Genomic DNA, 9,464 nt, shown 5'->3' with positions numbered 1-9,464 from the left:
TGCATTAAACACCTGTTCTGTGTCCCTGGCCCTGTTTGTCAGGTGACCATCCACATCCTGGAAGGGGACAATGTTACTTCTACAATGTTTCTTTCCATGCATATATTTAAAACCACTCTTTTTATTGGGCCCCACATTTCTGGCCACCTTCCTCTCCAGCTGAGCTTTCAGTGCACCAAAGTTCTCCCTACAGTGGCGAGAAACATCTCTGGGGAAGGAATGAGAAGGAGGTGTCTTTACAAACTATCTGTGGGCCTGATGGTAGATAAAGCCAGATACTGATAGGTGAAAGAAGCAGCAAAGGGAGGAACCCTAAATTCCATAGGAATTCCACTAATTGACACAGACTGTTACTCACTCAAGACTCTGCTAATCCCTGGATTTAGAGAAAAAGAACAGAGACAGGAGCAAAAGAATGGGGGGGGGGGGGGGGGGGGGTAGACATTAGAAAGGGGGTTTGTATTAAGCCATTTGGGAAGTCTGTACCTCTCAAGTAGCTCAGCCAGTGGGGAAAGAGAGAGGGAAATGCAGCTGGGAAATTAGGAGATAAAGGAAGCTGCGTCCTCTATCAACTTGAGAGATCCCGTGGGAAATGCCCATGACCTCTCCCTTTATTCGATCAAAGTAACAGGACTGCTCTGTCTCTTGTTTGGACGTACAGCTGTGGTGTTTGAGGACTAATTTTCCTGACATCCGTATTCTTCTTGTGACCTTGCTTCCACTGGGCACACAGCTTCCTTTTCCATCCTCTTTGCCAGAGAAGAAGCCTTCTGCCTCGCCTGCTTGGCTTTCGACATTTGGGAATCTCCTGCTGCTGTGCCCTTAGGAGGTGATGTTTCAAAATTGACCAGCACGGATGGACCCCAGCACCTGCAAAAACATTGTCCCTGGAGACCCTGCTTAGCAGTTCCCTGAGCAGTCTGAAGTCTGCTCTCCTCATGGCCCGAGCTGAGGTTTTGCTGGCCCTTTTCCTCTTGTCAGAGGTTTGAAACTCGATTGATTTGTGGTCGCTGTGGCCAAGACGGCCGCCAGTCCCCACCTGGCTCAGGGCACGTGGGACTCAGAGGGCGGCCTGGCTCCAGGGGGGCTGAGCTGGAGAGTCCTGGGCTGCGGGGGGCTTCCCGCTTTCCTGGGAGGAGACTCCCTGGGGAGGAAGAAGGGTCTGGCATGAGCCACAAGGCCCCTGGCCGAGGGACGGTAGCGGGGGACGTGTGCGTAGCGGATGCTGTCTGGGAGGAGCTGTGGCAAGGAGTGGGTGTGGGGCTGGGGGTGTCCCAGAGCTCAGTGAGGGTGTTCCCCCAGCCCAGCAGGCAGAAAGCCCCTGGCTCACAGCAGGAGCCAAGTTCCAGGTCACCAGGAACAGCCCCCGCCCTCACCAGTGCTCCCAGCCTCCCACAAAGGTTGGTTATGCCCATGGGTGCTGCCAAGGTTCCCCATGGGAACAGGGCTGGACACCCTAAAAAGGGGGGTCAACACCCCAGGGGCAAAGCCAGCGCAGGGGAGAATGAGTGGGATGAGTGTGAGAGGACCACCTCTACCCCTCCCATCCCGCACCAGGGAGCAGGGACTTTCCTGGGACAGCTCCAGGAGGATATTCAGGACCATCCTTGCCTGGGACAGGGGTGCCAAGGAGATCCAGGAGGGATCAGTGTCCAGCTCTGTGTCCTGGGACACCCTGCACCCTGTTCCCCATAGCCCTGATTTTCAGGAAGGAGCCACAGGAGCCTCCTGGCCATTGCTGGATTTTTCTTTCAGGAATTCGCTGTGGAGCTCGTTTGTCTTTTTTTGCCTCTTTCGGAGCTCCTGTAAAAACGGCCTTGGAAGGGGCGGGGCGGGGCGGGGCGGGGCAGGGCGGAGAAGAGCCAGCTGGGGAAGTCTTGAGGGCTTCTGTGGCTCTGGCAGCCTGCTTTCCTCCTCTCCCTTTGGTGGAGGTGTGGGCTGGCAACGGAGCATCTTCCCCGGGTGGCCGCGGTGCCCCGGATCCCTGCCCTGAGCGGAGGGACAACACTGGGCGTCTCTGGCCTGCCGCACGCAGCCAGGCTGCCGCACAGAGCTCCTCCAAAGCCCTGCCCTTGGCCGCAGGGGGCCGAATTAGTGAGGCATTAAGGAGGGAGGAAGGAAGGGCGCTAATTAGGGAGGGGAGGGCGGGGAGCCGTTCCCAGCCGAGGGGGCGTGGCCAGGACGATGGGCGTGGGCAGGGCCTCAGCGGCGGCGAGGGGCCGTGGTCTGAGCGGGGCCGGGGCCAGCGCTGAGGGGAGCAAAGGGCGGGAAAAGGCTCGGTGCTGCTGAGGGGAAGCGTCGGGAAGGAGGGGACGGAGGGGATATCGTTGGGAAAAAGGGAGACACAAGAGCTCCTGGGGGCCTGAAACCACTAACAGTGGTGGAGGGGAGCCCAACACACTCCTCCTATGTATCCCTATGCTTTACAGAGGGGAAGGCGTGGCTAAAATCCAGGAGAAACAGTGCTGTGGATCCAAGGAATCAGAAGCAGGATCTGTGTGGAGGGCGTCCCTCACGGGAGGCACATGAATCGACCTGAGCGAGGCTGGGGCAGGAGGGTCACGGCCAGCAGAGAAGGGGGACCCTCTGTCCATGCCAAGGCCCAGGGCAGCCCTATCCCGGGAAGCGCGCAGGGAGCGGATCCTTGAGCTGCTGCACGTTGGCGCTGCCCTCGCTCAGCCGGCAGCCCCCTCATTGCCCAGGGGGAGCTGGTGGCAGTGGGGAGTGGGAGAGGGAAACATCTGTCCTACACCTCCATGGCTGCGGCACTGCCAAAGGTGAAGAACGTCAGAGAACTGCCAAACAAGATCCTCCAGCAGGAAAGGCAGACGTTCCCAGCTCCAGGGAATTCCCTGATGTCAGCAGTGGAGGAGCAGGATGAGGAAGATCTCCACGCTTGCGATACTTCTGGCAAGAGCCTCCGTCCCTGCCAGAGCCTCGGTGAGAGCTGCCGGAGCGCAGACGGAGGAAGGCCTTTGGACAGGTGCAAGGTATGAATGATGCACGGTCCCCAGTCGTGGTGTGAGCAGAAACATTTCTTCCAAGCACCTCTGGCTTTTAGAAGAGTTTCACTCTCAGGTTCGAATAGCGTGAGCCTGGAAAGCCAATAGTCGAAATGCTCCGATGTCTGCTACCCAATACTAGACATGAACTCGTGTCTCTCGTAGCAACATCAGGCTTTTTCCCTAAGCCAAGTGCTGGAAGGAGAATTTCTTCTGCAAAACTACTGTGCTTCTGCTGCTTGTTCCATTTTAGAAAGTTTCCTTCGTCGCCCCTGCCTTGATTGAACAGTCCTTTCTCTTCTAACTAGAAGCTCCAGGTTCTCTTCTTACAAGTTGTCTTTGTTTTCTTTGCCCACAGACAGGAGTCCCTGCTTCCCCAGAGCCACGTCGATCTGCAGAGCCTGCTTGTGGCTGAGGATGCAGATGGCCAGGAAAGGCCGGGAAGTAAAAATTGGTAACATTTCTAGTTCCTAGGAAAGAAATATTTCATGAGATCTGGAAAACAAGCATCCCAGCATCTGTGGCATTCCCAGCTGATCAGTCCCGCTGTAGCAAGATTGAGGATGCATCTCCCAGTTCTCCAAGAGCTGAGTAGGTATTAGTAGGGCATTGGACTGCAGCTGGGAACAGCAAAAGTGGCTGGCACAGCAAGTTCAATGTATGGCTGTCCAAGGTCTGTCTTTTGCAAGTTTCCAAGCTTTGCATCATGTTCTTGGGATTCCATTATCACTTTCAACCGAATACTCTACCAGTTAGAGCCATGATTGCCATCAAAAAGGTGAAGTCTGTAATAATAATCTGGTTTTTGGAGGGGAGATTTTCTCTCATCTCTTGCTCTGATCAGCTAGTGTAGTTTTAGAGGAGTTTGTGGTAAAGTCTGTTCTGTGCTGATTTTTTAATGGCTGTTTGACCACCAGACATGTCTGTGCCCTGAAGACATTTTCAGTTTTCATCCAGTTAGTCTAGAAGGTCCACTGAAAAAGTTATTTGATGTAACTCATCTCTCTGAAACCTGGGCAAACAAAATGCTCTGTTTTGGATTACAGGGAGGTGGACTGGTTTTCCTTGGCAAGCATCCTTTTCCTGCTCGTGTTTGCACCACCGATCGTGTATTACTTCATCATGTCCTGTGACCAGTACCAGTGCTCTCTGACTGACCCACTGCTGGACTTGCTGACAGGGAATAAACATCTGTCTGACATCTGGAACAGGACTCCCACACTGACCTATAGGGCTGCTGGCATCTATTCCCTTTGGGTCACTTTCCAGGTACATTCTTGAGTTATGATCTGGATGCCGGGTCTGGTTTCTCACACGGCTGTTGGATGAATCCTTTTGCACAAAGGATAGTGGAATGTTGAACTGGCATTTACTCTTTGGTGTTTCCCACTTTCCAGGGCTTTTTGGAATCCAAAGGAAGCTTATGTACTTGGAAAAGAAGCATGTAGGGAATATACGCAAATATTCCTTGTGTGGCATATGCCTTAATGAGGTTTTGAAGAAAAAGCAACTTTATAGCAGTATCCGTTGGTTTTAAATTCATACACAAGAAATAGATAAAAATAAAACGACGAGGACCTGAATCTAGTTACCAACTGTCCTGCCTCCCCACCAAAAAAGGATGGCAGCCTTACATGAAGTACATCTTTGAGCTGTCTCAAAGCTTAGATGTATTACTAGTCTAAAATCCCAACAGCTAAATATTGCCATATTTGCTTACCCAATACTTAATAGAAACTTAATAGAAACATTCTATTTGGTATGTGTATGTAAGGAATAGTGTTTTGAGGGATTTTGTCTCGTCTGTATTTACTGTGAATACATCCTCTCTCTTCTAGGTGGTTTTGTACATGTCCATCCCTGACTTCTGCCATAAAGTTCTCCCTGGATATGTGGGAGGTGTACAAGAAGGTGCTGTCACCCCTGCTGGTAAGGTATTCCTTGGAATACACGGACACCGTGCAATCTTCTGAAATGATAGTATTTCTGTACCTAGAGTGTTTAATAGCCCATGTGTAGCCAGAGGAAACGTGGGCAGAAGTGCTCTCACCTTCCTCCCGTGTTCAGTTCAAACAAAAATAGAAAGCAATCGATGTCATCTTTTAGAAGAAGTGATAGCATTTCTATCTCTTAGAATTAGTATAACTGTTGATCTGGTAGGCACCATACCAGCAGTGAAAAAGTACTGGTTGATGACTTTGGCACTTGAAATTGTCAGTTGACTGTAGCTGTCCAGGACTATTGCTGGTATTCGACAAGATAGTTTTACCTGCTCAAGCTCCATGAAGCCAAGGGACTTGAACAAAATGTGGGATGTGAACTGTTAGGAGAAGTGGTTTGTTACTCTGGTCAGTTTTGGGGGAAAGCCTAAATTCAGTTTTGTGAGGAGAAAAACTCAGCCTAACAAAGCCTAATGGGTACAGCAGAGTTTAATGGAACACTCAGAAAAGTGCTTTAAGGTATTGAATTGGGAGGACGAGGAGAGAGAAGTTGTTTCATGAGCGCTTGATTGAGCTTCTGTGTATTCTGTGCATAGCCATGTGAATTAAAAGCTGCAGTAATGCGGGGTCAGTAACACTCGATTTTTTTTCTTCATCTTTTAGGTGTCGTGAATAAATATGAAAATCAATGGACTTCAGGCCTGGATCATGACCCATGTGCTTTGGTTTGCAAATGCTTCTTGCTTCCACTTCTTCTCACCTACCATCATTTTTGACAAGTGGATTCCTCTCCTGTGGTGTGCCAATAGCTTGGGATATGCAGTGTCCACGTTTGCAATGATTAAAGGCTACTTTTTCCCTCCCAATGCCAAAGAGTGGTATGTGAATTTTAGTAATGAGAGAAGACGAGGTAATCCGAGATTAAAACTGTTAAATAAAAACCGGGTCTATCAATTGAATGACAGAATATATTTCACTGGCAGAGAGAGCTGAGCCAGTGTATGACAGTGGTTCTTTGCTTCACTAGCACCATCCCCCGTGTTTCATGCTGCACACCATGGGACTGGCAGCCTCAGTGTCACAGATACACCCATCCTAGAAATAGTGAGACTGTTCAGAAGTGTTAGCAAGAGTAAACTCGGGCACTTCTGAAACTCTACAACTTATGTCTATTAATGTAATACTTCAGCTGGGTCAGCTTCTGTTACCTTGCACAGCGTTACATGCTTTGATGATTTTTATTATCACTACATCAAATTAATCTGAATTGTGTAGTCAGAGCAGTAATTACCTGTATTTGTGTAGAACTCTGTACATTTCCAATTTTTTTATGTTTTACAGCAAATTCACTGGAAACTTCTTTTACGACTACATGATGGGGATTGAATTTAACCCTCGAATAGGGAAGTGGTTTGATTTCAAGCTCTTTCTTCAGTGGGCGCCCTGGGATTGTGGCCTGGACTCTGATCAACCTTTCCTTTGCTGCCAAACAAGAGGAGCTGTATGGCGAAGCGACAAACTCCATGATCCTTGTCAATGTCCTTCAGGTAAATTCCAAGGAGGAAATTAGGAAACCAGCTAGCAAGTAAACTAATATTAAAGTAGGAAAAGAAGTCCTTCTATGGAAATGAAAATGAAGTGTTTTTTCCTGGCCTGAAACAAGCTCATTCAGTGATGGTGTGCTGGGACTTCTTTGGATTTATTGCCTGATCTGTGGAAATGGAAGCCTGCTCAATAGGAGCTCTATCGGCCCTCTTTGTAACGCTGTGACTCTAAGCTGAAGAGAGATTGGGCTGATCAACTGTGAGTTCACTTCCCAAGCGTTCGTCCTTGAGTTGTACACTTGCCTTAGTCATCCTACTGTTGCTTTATCTGTGTAGATAGATAGATAGGTAGGTAGATATTGTGTATCCACATAGCTTGTATTTATGTGATAGTTCTTCCTAACTGTGTTCAGAAACGTCTGGTTTTGAAGTGCTAACATAAAAACACCAATGAGTTGTGAGATCACATCACAAGGCAGCACAGACATTAGGCTGATGCTGTTAAACAGGGTAACTGGTGACAGTGCTCTGTTATTACTGTGAAATTATTCTGTTGCAGGGTATTTTTGTTCTGGACTTCTTTTGGAATGAAGCCTGGTACTTGAAAACCATTGCTATCTGCCATGATCATTTGGGATGGTATTTGGGCTGGGGAGACTGTGTTTGGTTGCCTTCCCTCTCTACTTTGCAGGTAAAAATGTGGACACTGTGGATTTGGGCTAAGAGGAAGGAAACTTTGCACAAACATTCTTCTCAGCAGGTTAATGTGCACCTTAAATGTTTCTAGGCGGTTTGACTGTTGAGAAATCCTTGCAACATTCTTTGTAACAATTCCTGGGTAGGAAGGCTTCCTGTCCGTGCCCAGATTGGACATCTTTTCCTCTCCTGCCCTTCTTTTGTGCCTCTTTCTGTCACTGTCTGTTGTGTCTGTATACTTTTCTGAATCCTTTTGGTTTCCTTTTTTTCTAAATCCTTTCCGTTTCCTTTTTTTTTTACTCCTGCTTGTTGAGGGTCTTTTGGTTAGCGGTGGTTTGTTTGTGTTTTGTTCCTTGCTTTTTCCTTCTGTCCGGTTTGCATCCTTGCAACTTCTCTCTTCTTGTTTCAGGAAGAAGTGCAATTTTGGAGAGAGAAAGAGAGAAGGAAACTGTTGGATGCAGAGTTTTTTGAAAGTTTTCTGCAGTTTTACTGTTGCAGTAGATTTTTCTACTCTTTCTTCTGGTCTGTTGTGGGCCACTGTAGTCAAGGAATTGGTCTGGCATGCTGAGCCTCTGTTGGAAGTAAATGTCTGATTGTTTTTGTGCTCCCCAGGGTCTGTATTTGGTTTACCAGCCTGTCCAGCTGTGCACAGCCCATGCCGTAGGGGTCTTGATGCTGGGCTTGCTGGGCTATTCCATCTTCAGAATGACCAACCACCAGAAGGACCTCTTCCGTCGTACCAATGGCAAGTGCAGGATCTGGGGGAAGAAGCCGGAGTCCATCGAGTGCTCCTACGTGTCCGTGGATGGGCCCAAGCACTACAGCAAGCTGATGACCTCTGGCTTTTGGGGCTGGGCACGTCATTTCAACTGCACGGGAGACCTGATGGGCTCGCTGGCCTATTGCCTGGCTTGTGGCTTTGAGCACATCCTGCCTTACTTCTACATCGTTTACATGACCACTCTGCTCACCCAGCGCTGCATTCGGGACGAGCACGGTTGTTGCAGCAAAGATGGGAAGGACTGGAAGCACTACACTGCTGCAGTGCCCTACCGGCTCTACCCGGCAGATTTTAAGGCTAATGCAGGATCCAGGGGAAAGAAAAAAGAAGAAACATGCAGGCATGCCATGTTTAAAGTGTTTAAACTGAAGTGGGGCACTGAAATGTCCCATTTTTTTAGAGGATTCTTTTAATTGGAATTGAATCATGCCGCAACCGGGCCAGGAGACACTTCAGAGACAGAGTCAGAGAAGCGGGTATTTGCTTTATTCGGCGCGCCAGGTGTGTGGGGATCGCTCCTCCAAACACACACCTGGTGCTCTCTACAACACAAGTATTATGGGTTAAATTAGGAATATTCATCACATTCCTTGGGACAGGTGTGGTTATACAAATTATTTCTCGGAAGTCATTAGCATATGGGCCACGCATGCGCTGTGTGTCCTGGTGGCCGCGCTGAGGAAGGCCTCTCCTCTTCCTCGGGGGTCTTTTCTGATGAAGGCCAGTAGTCTTCCTCTCAGTGAACTTTTTCACCTTTCTCCCTGGGCATGCGTAGTCCTTTGAGGAATGTTTCAGCGGTCTCTGAGATGATCCTTGTGCCCTCTATCTTGACAAGAGTAGGGCAAATTTGGTTTCTTAGGTTTTGTAATTACAGTCTGCTGTCTGAACTAACGTTTGCTGTCTCCCAATAGTTAACTCGTGCTTCCATGAGTTAGCTATTGACTGCCCCTTCCTCATTTCTGAAGAAGTATGTTTTTTTCCCAAAGCCTGTAGTGGTAGGTCAGGGCAGTAGACAGAAGGTGGCACAGGTTTGCAGCTGGCACCTGCCCACAGGGCCAGGGAAGGCACCTGGGTGCTTTCCTGTGGCTAGACTGGTTACTGCACTTTCCATCTCTACCAGTTGTTTTGAGGGTAGAGAAAGGTATTTTGAGGGCTGCAATGGGCCCAGCACCATGGGAGCAACTCCAGCATCTCAACATTTCCTGTGGGCTCCATGCCCATGGCTTACGAGGCTGCAGACCCAGCTGGTCAAAGGCGCAGCCCTGCCTCCCATTTCAGGGGAAGAAAGAGGAAGAGTTTTGTCAGGGCTCAACCTGAAATGACCTTTTGCCATTTCTGATTCTTCTCCCAGCATTGGAGAGGAGCAGCATCTCTGTCCCTGCCACCTGCTGGCCCTTGGAATGCACACATGAGCCCACGTATCACTTCAGGTGAAGCCAAGTGGCCGCCTCAGTTTGAAAGGGCGGCTGTTGTTTCACTGTTGCATTTCTTGGCTTGTTAC

The sequence above is a fragment of the Aphelocoma coerulescens genome, unplaced genomic scaffold (assembly GCF_041296385.1).
Source record: "Aphelocoma coerulescens isolate FSJ_1873_10779 unplaced genomic scaffold, UR_Acoe_1.0 HiC_scaffold_166, whole genome shotgun sequence".
NCBI classification, from domain to species: domain Eukaryota; kingdom Metazoa; phylum Chordata; class Aves; order Passeriformes; family Corvidae; genus Aphelocoma; species Aphelocoma coerulescens.
Note: the sequence above shows the minus strand (reverse complement) of the source record.